General features: G+C 41.5%; 1 protein-coding gene across 1 annotated transcript in view; it reads right to left on the bottom strand.

Annotated features, from left to right (window-relative positions):
* Positions 1-13,261, bottom strand: part of LOC126456287 (uncharacterized) — a 1,473,557-nt gene that overhangs the window by 1,335,549 nt on the left and 124,747 nt on the right. The gene's annotated exons all lie outside the window — the stretch shown is intronic.

The raw sequence follows: 13,261 nt of genomic DNA, 5'->3' as shown, positions 1-13,261 counted from the left end.
GAATACATAGAAAATGTTGTGGGGAAGGCTAATCAAAGACTGCGTTTTATTGGCAGGACACTTAGAAAATGTAGAAAACCTACTAAGGAGACTGCGTACACAACGCTTGTCCGTCCTCTTTTAGAATACTGCTGCGCGGTGTGGCACCCTTAGCAGATAGGACTGACGGAGTACATCGAAAAAGTTCAAAGAAAGGCAGCACGTTTTGTATTATCGCCAAATATGGGAGAGGGTGTCACAGAAATGATACAGGATTTGGGCTGGACATCATTAAAAGAAAGGCGTTTTTCGTTGCGACGGAATCTTCTCACGAAATTCCAATCGCCAACTTTCTCCTCCGAATGCGAAAATGTTTTGTTGACACCGACATGCATAGGGAGGAACGATGACCAAGGCAAAATAAGGGAAATCAGAGCTCGTACGGAAAGATACAGGTGTTCACTCTTTCCGCACTATATGAGATTGGAATATAGAGAATTGTGAAGGTGGTTCGATTAACCCTCTGACAGGCATTTAAATGTGATTTGCAGAGTACCCATGTAGATGTAGATGTAGATGTAGATGCAGTTGAACCTCCGGCGGGAGGCGCCGCGCAGTCCGTGACATGGCGCCTCAAACCGCGCGGCCACTCCGCGCAGCCCTGCCCATAATGCTCCACATGTTCTCAATTGGGGAAAGATCCGGTGACCTTGCTGGCCAATGTAGGAACAGCACGAAGACAAGCAGTAGAATCTCTTGTCGTGTGCGGGCAGGTATTACCTTGCTCAAATGTAGGCCCACGATGGCTTGCCACGGAGAGCAACAAAACGGGGCCTAGAATATTGTCGACGTATCGCTGTGCTATAAGAGTTCTGCCGATTAAAACCAAAGGGGTCTTAATATGAAAGAAATGGCGCCGCAAACCATCACTCCTTGTTGTCGGGCTGTCTAGCGGGTGACAGTCGGGTTGGTATCCCACCGCTGTACATGGCATCCGCAGAAATGTCTGCGGCTTGTAAGCTCACTGACTAAGGTGGAATTGTATTCAGTGATGAGTCTCGATTCGAACTGAGCCTGGTGACCGGCGAACGATCTAATGCGCCAATGGGACAGTATTTGGCGCGATACCCCTTTGCTGCTGTCCAAGCTAGTGAACGCTGTAATTTTCGTATTGTCTTATCCTTTTAAAGGAAACAAATAAAATTATCGTACTAATATTAATATTTTGGTAGTCTAATGTACATTTTATCCTAATAATGAGATTCTGCTCACTCAAGCCTGTTTCTGTAAGTGGGGTAGTATGGACCGCATAGAAATCGGGCGATATGGACCGTGTGAAGTAATTTTGATTTCTTTTTAGGGGACGGTGCCAAGGTCGAAGAAGAAGCCTACAGGTGAGGGTCCAGGCGAGTACTCCGATAGCGAAGTTAAGCAAGCAGATTCAGGTGCTTAGGAAGCGGAAATCACCGAAAGGATTGCTGTCAGTCGTTTTAATATTCTTAAGGATTACATTGTAAAGGAGATTAATATCAGTTTTAGCGATCAACAGACACCTATAACACCTAAGAAGAGAATTTTTTCAAAACATGATTTGAAAAAAATTACGGAGAAATGCTTCTAGCGCACACGACTAATTTAGTTTCCCAATTAATGCCGATAGCTGAGAAAGTGTTTCAAAAGTTGGCTTCCCTTCTGATAGAAAGTTTAAAAGTGTTTCACAGGTTTAACAGAAAAAATAAATTGTCAGGTAAAGATTTCTACCAAAGCTTTATGAAGGAGCACACAGAACTGTCTTACAGCAAAATTCAGTCCACTAGTCTAACGCGTTGCCAGATGCAGCAGAACTTCATAAGATTCTGTTATCTTGTACCTTCGATATATGAACAGATGCATTTGTTTCTGAAGCAAAACATCACATTTTTAGGGTTCTGTACCTCAATCGGTAGAAACGGAACCCCTATAAGGTCACTTTGTTGTCGGTGTGTCTGTTTGTCTGTCTGTCTGTCCGACTGTTCGACTGTCCAAAATCCATTTTCTCAGGAGGGGGTAGGCGTATCAAGTTGAAATTTGTGTCTCTTACGAATGTCTGTCATCCCTTAGCTTCTACGTGAATGCAATCAAATATAGGGCCAATTACGTCACATACATTGACACTCGAAACTCACTCATTAAAACCTATTGGATACTTCCGCTTGATGTAGAATCATGGAATTTGGCTACAGGAAAGGTTTCACAGCATACGTAAAATAAATAATTAGAAAACTCTTAATTAAAAATTTAAAAAAAATCTTATATCACACTGAAAAATACGTTTGCTTTGTGATTTATTTTCCAACTTCAAACTTGAAGTTAAAACATTCTAAACTGTTCAAATGGCTTTGAGCACTATGGGACTTAACATCTGTGGTCATCAGTCCCCTAAAACTTAGAACTACTTAAACCTAACTAACTTAAGGACATCACACACATCCATGCCCGAGGCAGGATTCGAACCTGCGACCGTAGCGGTCACGCGGTTCCAGACTGAAGCGCCTAGAAGCGCACGGCCACACCGGCCGGCGTTCTAAAGTGTCTCAGAATCTCGGGGACCGGTATCTTACCAGTATCAATGTCGATAACAGGCTAAAATAGTCTAGCTCCTCGATTCTCGAATTGTCTGTCTACATAGTTAAGTTGTACGGAATCTTCGGTGCGAGAATCCTACTCGAACGTAGACATCTTTTTATTTAATAGTCTGTATTTTGTCGTATGGTACGTTATAGCTGGCACTATTCTTAACCAATCACACTGTCAGTCTCAGAAACACTTTTCTTGTCGGTGTTGTTTTGGTTAGAGATTTTTGCTACAACATTTACACCAATAAGATTTTCGAAAAAAGGTTTTAACAGTCAAACCTTATTTCAAAACATACTAGCCACCGTTCTCAATTCTACACGAAAATATAGACGATGAAATACTTAAAGATAACAAAGAGGTCAATCAAGATACATTTCTTCCCCAAAAATATTTTTTGTGCAGTTGATCGAACTACATTTCATTGCAGATTCTTTTCATGTGCATACAATACCACTTATTATTTTTAAACGCGGGTAAATATTAATAGGCAGATTATTTTGACTCATAAAAATTTAAATCTGAATTAAATAATCTAAATCGTTTTTAAAATTCAATACAAAAAGTTCCGAGATCGGATTTATTCCTGGACTATAGCCGACATCAGCGCAGTAACTACGGTGCAACTTGAACTAACAACTGTGCATTCGACCAGTCAGTTGCGAGCAGGCAACGGTAAGTAGTTGACGTGGCGCCGTAGTGTGTCACAGTTGTTTTGTTACAAGTCGCAAAGGCGCAAAGTCTCCAAATCAACAGCCCAAGACATTCTCCGGAATGTTCTGAAGAAGAGATAAATGTGTGCAAAGTTTGTCCCGCACATCTGGATTCATGAACAAAATTAACGATGCGTTGACGCCTGCCGCAACTTTGAATAGAAAACGCAGGGAGCTATTTTCTGGAAAAAAGGTATCATGGGTGATGATAAAGTGCAAAAATTCACATGAAAGGTCAACGCTTTGACGACATAACAGGACATTCAAGCCAATGACGCGCGAGTTGGTCAACATCCCAAAGAAAGGAGTATCTACGGTTGGCCATAAGAAACCTGATTGTTTCACGACTTTACGGATAAAGTGTGATGCTAGTTTGGCCTCACTTGACCTGAGAGCGTTGAGATCTCCCACTACTCATCCTATTTGCGACTGACTGTCAGATGGGGAGACCTGATTCTAAGATCTTATGATTAAGAAACCTCACCATGTTCTTTGCCACAACTGCAGAAGCATTTAGGAGCGATGTGGCAATTGTCCCTAAACAATATTCACTGCAAGTAGATTTCCAATGGTCCCCCTTTTTGAATGAAAATCGCCACAAATGAAACAAGTAAGACCTGTTTATGTAAATAATTGGATATGCTACACAATACTATTGAATATACTAAAAACGTTTCTTGAGCTCTAAGGAAACTATTGCCGTGTTACACGAAGGGTTATGTCAGGTGAAACAGCTGTAGTCATTAAACATGTCTCTTGTAGTTCTTATATTAAGTTTATGAAGTTGACAAAAATTTACCACAGAAACCGCTATTGTAACCATAGAACATTATCAAGAGTATAACCGGAAGAAGAGATACCGTATGTACAAGGTGAGATCTTGAACACTGTATGTACCACTTGTTCAACATTGTTGCCGAGTTCTTTGATCGCAAAGTAGAGACACAGTACCGTGTTAATGCTGTTATTTCACCTAGCAATTACGCGTTCACTTAGAACACTATTTACGTATATGTTCACTCGAAAGGTGTGTTCAAAAATGGTTCAAATGGCTCTGAGCACTATGGGACTCAACTGCTGTGGTCATAAGTCCCCTAGAACTTAGAACTACTTAAACCTAACTAACCTAAGGACATCACACACATACATGCCCGAGGCAGGATTCGAACCTGCGACCGTAGCAGTCGTGCGGTTCCAGACTGTAGCGCCTTTAACCGCTCGGCCACTCCGGCCGGCTAAAGGTGTGTTAATTCTTGTTCAAAATTATACCTATTTGGTCCACTACAACATTTCTAACTGTAAAATGATTATTTAAGAGTCATATTAATAGAAATTTTTGGAGAACTTTAAAATTCACTCTTGTCCATCGAAACACTTTAAACTGAACTCTAAGGAGGATTCTGGAAATAGCCTTAGGTCGTACAAGCCATATGCTCAGCAACTAAGATCCTTTGTGGATCCATTTAAAGACTTTCATGAGAGTTCTACGTGCAGTTCACTTTGAGGAGGAGGAGGAGGAGATTAGTGCTTAACGTCCCGTCGACAACGAGGTCATTAGAGGCAGAGCACAAGCTCGGATTAGGGAAGAATGATCAAGGAAAGCGGCCTTGCCCTTTCGAAGGAACCACCATTTGCCTTAAGCGATTTAGGGAAATCACGGAAAACCTAAATCAGGATGGCCGGACGAGGGCTTGAAACGTTGTACTCCCAAATGCGAGTCCGATTCTTTTTGAGGTGAGAGTTATTTTGAATAAGGACGAGAAAATGTTGAGTAATAATCAAGTACTCTTGCAGAACGAAACAACTCAAAGACTTTTAATGACAGCCGGAAATGAACATCAACGTTTTTAAAACTACCATACGTTACCTAAAGTGCAATCTTTAAAAGAGAACCTTGCGAATTTTGCTCCAGTTTTACTGCTGTAGGTTCTTGATGCTATGTAGTATCTTCAGTATTACATATGATCATGATATATTGCGAAAGTACAACTTTTTTAACATGTTGGTCTGCCGTTGCAACTTAAGCTGTAATAGCTGCGCAAACATGGAAACTAATCTACTGACAAGCTGATAATGAAGCGAAAGGAAAAGACGATATTTCAAAAATTATTAATTGAATAAAAATTCTACAAGATTATCTCAAAACGATTAGGACAGAATACATTTATACACTTAAGCCAATCGTTTGAAAACGAATAGCACATTAAACTATTAAGATCTCAAATTCGAGTGAGCTTCCACTCGATAACTCTACATATACGTCTACATCTGTACCCTACAAGCGACTGTAAAGCGCATGACAGAGGGTATGTACCGCTGTACCAGTTATTATTGCTTTTTCCCGTTCCATTCATGTACGGAGCGAGGGAAAAATGATTGTTGAAGTGCCCCTGTGGGTGCTGTAATTAATCCAATCTTATCCCCACGATCTCTATTTTATCGTTATGTAGGGGTAAAGTATATTCGTAGAGTCATCATTTAAATCCGGTTCTTGAAACTTTGTTAGTGGACTTTCTTGGTATACTTTCTGTCTGTCTTCAAGAGTCTGCCAGTTAACTTCTCTCAACATCTCAATGACACTCCCACGCGTGTCAAATAAACCTGTCACTATTCGTGCTGGCCTTCTCTTTAAATGTTCAGTATCCCCTGCCGGTAATATTGGGCTCGGTTCCCACACACTTGGACAACATTCTAGGGTGGATAGCACGAGTGATTTGTAGGTAATCTCCTTTGTAGACTGGCTGCATTTTTCTAGAATTCAATCAACAAACCGAAATGTGCTATCTTCCTTACCCACGACTGAGCCCTCGTGATTCTGATTCATATCCCTACTATTTGTATGACTTTACACATTCCAACTGTGACTCATTGGAATTCCATTCTTAGGATACTATGATTTCTCGTTTTGTGAAGTGCACAGTTTTATATTTTTGAACATTGAAAGCAAGGTGCCAATCATTGTAGCACTTTTAAATCTTACCAAGGTATGACTGAATATTTGTAGAGTTTCGTTCGGACTTCAGTTCGTTGTACATGACTGCAACAACTGTGAAAAGTCTTTCCGCAAGATCATTCATATACATCAGGAAAATCAAGGGAACCAACACACTTCCCTCGGGTACACCCGAAGTTCCTCCTACATCTTTCAATAACTCTCCGTCGAAGATAACACGCTGCGGTCTCCCCACTAAGAAATCCTCAATCGAGTCATATATTTCGTCTGATACCCCACATGACTGTATATTTGATAATAAGCGTACATGTAGTACTGAGTCAAAAGATTTTCGGAAATCAAGGAATACTACATCTACCTGTCTGTCTTGATCCGTAGTTTTCAGGATGGCATGTGAAAAAAGTACAAGGTGGATATCGCATGATATATTTTTTCTCAGTCCATCCTGGTTGGCATGGAGATGGCCATTCTGATCGAGATACCCCGTTATGTTTGAGCCCAGAATACACTGAAGAGCCAAAGAAATTGATACACCTGCCTAATATCATTAGGGCCCCCGCGAGCACGCAGAAATGCTGCGGGTGGAGATCTCTTCTGAACACTACGTTGCAAGTCATTCCAGATATCCTCAATAATGTTCATGTCAATAATGTTCATGCCAATAATTTTCATGATCAATAATGTCAGCGGAAGCGTTTAAACTCAGAAGAGTGTTCCTGGAACCACTCTGTAGCAACTTTGGACGTTTGGGGTGTCGCATTGCCCTGCTGGAACTGCCAAAGTCCGTCGGAATTAACAATGGACGCGAATGGATGAAGGTGATCAGACAGGATGCTTACGTATGTGCCACCTGCCAGAGTCGTATCTAGACGCATCAGCGGTCCCACATCACTCCAACTGCACACGCCTGACATCATTACAGAGCCTCCACCGGCACTGAAATCTGCAGCAGTATGCCGAAGGCTTGCACTTCTGTCACGTTGAACGATTCTCTTAAATCGACTTTGGTCCAGTTCTTGCAGGATCTTTTTCCGGCCGCAGTTATGTCAGAGATCTGATGTTTTACCAGATGCCTGGTAATCATGGTACACTCGTGAAATGGTTGTACGGGAAAATCCCCACTTCATCGCTACCTCGGAGATGCTGTGCCCCATCGCTCGTGCACCGACTATAACACCACGTTCAGACTAACTTAAATCTTGATAACTTGCCACTGTAGCAGCAGTAACCGATCTAACAACTGCGCCGGACACTTGTTGCCTTATATACGCGTTGCCGACCGCAGCGCTGTATTCTGCCTGTTTACATATATCTGTATTTGAATACGAATGCCTATACCAGTTTCTTTGGCGCTTCCGTGTATGTTCCAAGATTCTACAACAAATAGACGTCAAGGATATTGGTCGGTAGTTTTATGGATCTTTTCTGCTATCATTCTTGTAGACAGGAGTGACCCGTGCTTTCTTCCAACTACAGGCCACTGTCTTTTATTCGAAGGGCTAATTCAACCGCAAATTCAGAATAGAATCTGAAAGGAATTTAGCCAGGCATTGGTGCTTTGTTCAGTTTTAACGATTTCTGGTGTTTCACATGCCACTGACACTACGTCTTATCAAGATCTGATTCAATACATATAGAGCTTCGTTCAGACGATACTTCACTGCAAATATTTGCATAATTTGCGAAAAGTGTGTGTTTACTACTAACACTGTCCACAAGATCATTAACATACAACATGAACAGCACGGGACCCATCTTAATTTTCTGGGTTACACCAGACGTTACTTCTACATCTGTCGATGACTCTCCATCCAAGATAACATGCTTTCACTCATCAAGAGGGTCACGATCTATTATGGGGACAATGCTGCAGATAGAGAGCTTCGCTGAAACTCCTGGAGCAAGCAACTATTCTCTGCCCTCTCTGCTGGTTGCTGGAGTGATCCACTTGTGACCTCGGAGCCCAGAGGACAGGCATTGTTTTTACCAAGGTGCGCCACAATCTGTAGTTGGTTGCACCATGTTCCGTCAATGGCTGCCAGACTAGCCTCTTCAACATACTGAATGAGGGCTCCAGGTACCCACAAAGAGTGTACTTGGTGTTCCTTTCCATGCCTTGCTGCTGTTTCCTTAAGGGATACCATTATTCGCCGTACTTTTGAACTGCCGATGATTAATAGACAGTTACCTCTTTGCTTTCGCTGCCCCTTGACACAGTACGCGGCAGGTTTCCCAACAGCTGAAGTGAGTCTCACTGTCTCGATTGCGTTTTCAGTGAAATACAGCACCTCGAACCTGTTGGTTATTTGGATGAGTGCGACCTTCTGATACCCCCTGATCTCTGTCTCCCTCCCACAATACGACTAGATACGCCATTGACACGCCGCTCACAGTCAAGTGGACGAGTAATGATAGGGTTTGTATTTTCTGCATGAGAGACAGTATCCACAGGAGAGGATCTGGTATACTTTTTTGGTAGCCCTCCCATCACACCAATTCGGAGCAGCTTCTAATCGCTTACAGTAGCCAGGGCGATTTCCGGCTCTTGTGACTAGCAACCTTAACTCGCTGAAAAAGAGTCACTTTTACATTGGTTTGGTTTGCAGATGACAAGCTATCAGTGCAGGACACCATAGGGATGGTCCTGCAAAACTATAAAATGTAAAATCCAGCTAAGAACAAAACACAAGAAAAAGTATCTTTTAGGCTTCATTTAGTTAGATCAGTTACAACTTAAAATATGTTAACTTTTTACAATTTTTCTATAAACAAATCCCACTGATGATGGCACAGAGGTGCCGAAACATGTTTGGGTTGGTTCAAATGGCTCTGAGCACTATGGGACTTAACATCTATGGTCATCAGTCCCCTAGAACTTAGAACTACTTAAACCTAACTAACCTAAGGACATCACACAACACCCAGCCATCACGAGGCAGAGAAAATCCCTGACCCCGCCGGGAATGGAACCCGGGAACCCGGGCGTGGGAAGCGAGAACGCTACCGCACGACCACGAGATGCGGGCAAACATGTTTGGGTAACAATAAAAACAGTGTTTTGCATAAAAGACGGAACCTATAAATCAAGCTCATTCCCTACTCGAGAACAGAAATCGCAGTGTGGCTACATTATGCCTTGCGAAATACTTCACAGAACAATAAAGAAATAACGTATGTCTGGTGCAGTATTTTACAGAATACTAAAAAAATAACTTTATACTACTTGCTGATTCTCTTTTAGTTTATAAGTTTGATATGCTACAAATATTATCATCTGTCTTGTGGAACTTATAGCCAAAAGCGAGGTTTCTATTACAGCAACGTAAAACTTGGTACAAGTTCTACCGTTTCTCTGAAGCGTTTTTAAGGTTTACTAAGAAAATTCGGCAGCTACATTAATTAATAATAAATGCACACAATATACACCCCTATTAAAAGAAAGAACTAACGTGACGCGATATGTTACACACAACGAAATAGATTATGCAAAACACTTGTAAACTACGAAAATCTTTATAGGTGCCAATAACTTGTAAACAATATAGCTTTTTCATCTAAATATGTAATGAAATTTGATAACTATTAGTTCAGTTTAGTTAAGCTTATCGTTGACCATACAATACTACATATTATATTGCGCTATTGGAAAGAATATGTTATGTTTACAATCAATGATTTCATACTACGTAATATATCACATCACCCTCATGTGTGTTAATAAAACCAGCAGGAAAAACATGTTTAAACTTTACGTTAAGTTTTTGTAAGTTGGTTTCCGAAGTGAATTTATGTAACACTTGATTTTACTCAAAGACAAAGGAAGTGCTATGAGTCGGATTACGTAAGTAAATACAAGTAAATAAACGAGGGAGTTACACGGATTTTGCCACTTTGTTGATTTTGCGTTCCCTTTCAAACAAGTGTGTGTAAGGTGAACATTTCAGCCTCAGTTTATCTCATAAAAACTATGTCAGCTGTAGAGCACAACAGAGGCACATCTGCGTGGCCCTGTTAGCACTTGAATAATGGTAATACTGATTAATTTCGGGCAGCGTCCTGTAATGATGATCAGATAAGTACTGTGGCATTTCCATAGACGCAAGTGTCGATATGGAAGTGTGACATAGGCCTGCCACTTTACACGGAAACCGGTATCTAAATTGACACCCCGACTGATTCAGTTTTCATACTAGCTAAGTAACATTTTCATGTCAACTAGAGATTCTTCTTGGTGAATGTTTTCACCAATAAAAAGATCATAAACTAAGTTATGCTGAAATTCCGGTTCCAAGATGAACGTAAAATGAACTTGATACCAGTACATGACAATATGCAGATGACTAGGATCTGAATATGATCTCTGACTTGGAGTGCATCATAATGGTGTAAAGTGCCTAAATATTGCAGCTATTGTCGTAGCAAAGAATCAGAGATGATCCTGAGTATGTTCTAGTGGCATCTCCGTCTATGATGTTAGCATGCGAGTCCACAAAGCATCAACCAATGTAACAGTTGCCGCAGTAAGACTGTGACGGACGAGATGCTAACGAGTCGTATCCCAGACATCTTGTACGACTGATGTGTAAGGCAAACGTGAAACTCATTGAAGTAGTGGTATGACGCCGTACCCCAGTGAATGTTACAATATAACACCCCACTAGTGGCTGGCTATTGTCCTGCTGAAAGGTGGAATGGACGGTCATTTCAATGAGAAACACTGCTTCCGTTGTGGAGGAAGCGGATGGGTACAAAATCTTTTAAGCCCACGTCCCCAGTTCACAGAGTCTTACTCACAGCTAATCATACACAAGAAAGGCAGGTAGATGAGAATATTTCATGACCATGTAGCTAAATGGCACATGTTTTTCCCCTCTGCTCTTATCGTCTCACTACTGTAACCACAACTACAAATTACTCCTGTAGTTGCTTATTTGATTGGCTTGTTGTTGGGGCAGCATGCACATAATGAGGACGACTGAGAGCCGGCCGCAGTGACCGAGCGGTTCTAGGCACTACAGTCTGGAATCGCGCGATCGCTACGGTCGCAGGTTCGAATCCTGCCTCGGGCATGGATGTGTGTGATGTCCTTAGGTTAGTTAGGTTTAAGTAGTTCTAAGTTCTAGGGGAGTGATGACCTCAGAAGTTAAGTCCCATAGTGCTCAGAGCCATTTGACGACTAAGAGCTGGTAAAAATCCAAGTCTACAGTGCCAATAGAATATCTCACTGTTGGCTGGAAATCTCATACTTCTTATTACTGCCACAAGAGTCATAAGTAGGAATTATCACTACAGCCACAGTGGTCTATTTGTGATGAATTACAACCTGTGACTGTTCAGTCATATTGTTCGTTTACTAGCACCTCCGTTACATAAAAGTGGCTGTTTGGGTATTTGGTACTGCTTTTGATAGATGCGCAGTCTGCTGTAATTAACTATTTTGCGATGTGGCTGGCTGTTGATCTCGCGACACGATACACAAACGGAAGTGTCACCACTCGTGAATTTTAGTTAAACACAGTTTATAGATCTCTCTCAATTAGCATATTCTCTGAATTATGATCAAATTACGTTTTTTAATTCCGCGAGCGTTACAGTGCGGCTGAGTGTTACTTCGACGACACGATAAATGAATGAGGAAGGTACACTTTCCATAATAAATACATATCGTTTTGCTGATGAACACTGATATAAAATATACAAACTGTGTGGTTCAGTTTTTAACCGTTTTTGGCAACGCAGTGCGTTGAGCAACACTCTTAGCGTCCACAACCAAGACGCGTACGACTCCCTAAAAATCACACCCCGCGCCCTCGAGAGAGGCAGCTATCGATTCTGCGGCGGGCAGCGATACTACCGTAACCTTACAAGCCTTCTCCCTGAAAGTGTAGGGATAACGTTAAACATGTCCGAATTCGTATAACATTCGTCTTACAGACTGCTAAAATAGAATGCGAATCAGCTGGTAGACTATCTTTGCCCCCTTGACTGAATACAAAATACATCTAGTTAAATGTGGCTTACAGAAATCTATACGCCACAAGCAGCACACATTGAAGGGTCTTTCTGCTTAAGCAGGGAATCATGTATTATCTGACTGTGACCCGCATCAAGACGAATGAGAGGTATTTTACCTCGCCTCTGTGGCAGAAAAGAGGTACTCAGTTGTCCAATAGTTGCTTGTAAAATACAGTACCGGTAACACAATACAGTGTCGATTTTCCAAGTATTCGTCAGAGAGAATCGTGGGCGAATCATCTGAACGTAAAACTTCCTCAAGAACACGTTAGAATTTAATCTTGTAAGGGAGAGACATCTTACTGAGAAGAGGGTGGCATTCATGAAATGGTTCCCTGTTACCAGAGTAGGCAAGTAATTTTACACGGAGGCTTTGAGGCTTCCGGGAAAGTTAATTCTCAGAAAGAGGCAGTAGCTGCCAGGAGAGCAGATATGAAGAAGGTTGCAGAACTACAAAGCGGCTGTTCACTCAGGATTTCTCATTATCGGCCACTAGCGAAAACGCGAGGGTCGGTATTACACACCAACACTGCCCCTCCGTCGTGGAACTAGTAGACTTTAAAGTATGTCAGATTCGGATCAAAATTCTGCATAAAGAAAACAGTGTGTCAGAAATTTTGAACTGGATGACTATTACAGCATTACGAACATATTCCTCAAATCTATAAAATATCTTTCCCTTTCAGTACTAACAGTTATTTAAAAGTAATCAAATCTCAACACGCCTATAAGTTAGATGACTTTTCCATCTTAGTATAATTAGTTCATACACAAATAGGAATTCAGATAGGAGAAAATCATTTTGTCATCTTCATTTGGCACAAAAAGTGGAAACCTGATGTACAGTCATATCTCTGTATGCAACATCATAATCAGTGCTGCTTTTCTGGGGGAACGCTGGAGGATGCGTACCCCTAAACTTTCTCGTCGACAAAGTAATTTTTTTGCGGTGTTGAGAACTTGGGCCGCACGGGGTGGCCGAGCGGTT

Source organism: Schistocerca serialis, chromosome 2 (genome assembly GCF_023864345.2).
Source record: "Schistocerca serialis cubense isolate TAMUIC-IGC-003099 chromosome 2, iqSchSeri2.2, whole genome shotgun sequence".
NCBI classification, from domain to species: Eukaryota; Metazoa; Arthropoda; class Insecta; order Orthoptera; family Acrididae; genus Schistocerca; species Schistocerca serialis.
This window is presented reverse-complemented; position numbering and strand designations above follow the sequence as displayed.